The following is a 1246-nucleotide window of genomic DNA, read 5'->3' on the forward strand; positions in this document are numbered from 1 at the left end:
AAGAGTAAATTGGATGCTTATCTTGCTGGGATCCTATGACCCCAGCTGACTTCCTGCCCTTTGGGCAGGGGGCTGGACTCGATCTCCCAAAGTCCCTTCCAGCCCTGATGTCTATGAAATCTATGAAACCTCCCCGAGTGGGGCACCCTGTCACAGTGAAGGTGCATGTGTGGCTGCCCCCCAGATGCCAGGGAGGGAGGAAAGAGTTTCCCAGTGTTTTTATATGCAGGAGACCGAGGTGCAGAGGAAGAGAGCGGCACGTCCAAGCAGCAATGTGGCAGCAGAGCAGGCTGGGAGCCGCTAGGAGCCCTGCTGACTCCCACTCCATGACATTTGTGAGTCCATGAGGGACCTGGTTGGTTCAGCTCTGCAGGCGCAGGGAGAGCAGGAGACAGTTTCCACCTTCTGGCATCTTTATCATGGAGACAAAGCTGCAGGACGCAGCCAGGCAAGGTGTGCATTGTGGTGTGAGCATCTCGGAGCAGAGATCCCTGTGAGCAGCTGAGACCAAGGCCACAGTGCACCCAAGGCCACAACAGGGAAGCCTGACCCCGAGCGCCTGCCAGATGGGATTCATCTCACCTCAGGGTCACATCCCATCTGTTTAGCGGCCAAGTGAGACGGGTCTTGCCTTGACGAGGTCTCAACTCCCTCCTGCACTGTCTGCTGCTACGACTGTCTGGAGAAGCTGCGCCCTTCCAAGCAGCATGGAGTAACCCCAGGACGAGTCTAGCAAGCCTCTCGGTGGCCCAACGTCATTGACTCCAAGCAAGATGCTCCCAATTTCCTCAAGCCAGGTCAGACCCAGAGGGGTGCAGTGCTGCTCTCAATCCCTCCCCTTTCACCACCTGGATGCCTCAATCACCAGACACATGCAGTGAACTCTCTGCCACCACCACACCATCCGGGATCAGCTACTGGGCACAACTGACCCTCCATCTCATATAGTTTAAGGAGGAAGGAGTTCAGCAGTGACCTTTGTGGCGGGCCAGTAGGGGGCGCTCCTGCATTGAGACGCCCACCTCCCTGCGCCCCACCACCCTCCAGACTCCGAATGCCTCCCTAGGGGCACCTTATGCTTGGCCGACCCCTCTCCCAGAGCACACTCGCTAGTCTGGGGGTAACTTCGCCGCCACCACCCCGAGAAGGGACTGTCTCGGCCCTGTGTCCTCGGGGAAACACAGGCCTAATAGTCCGATGGGTACTTGACCCGGTACAGGCACTTGGGGCACTTCCCCAAGTCAAG

The sequence above is a fragment of the Crocodylus porosus genome, unplaced genomic scaffold (assembly GCF_001723895.1).
Source record: "Crocodylus porosus isolate Cpor-Errol unplaced genomic scaffold, CroPor_comp1, whole genome shotgun sequence".
NCBI lineage: Eukaryota > Metazoa > Chordata > Crocodylia > Crocodylidae > Crocodylus > Crocodylus porosus.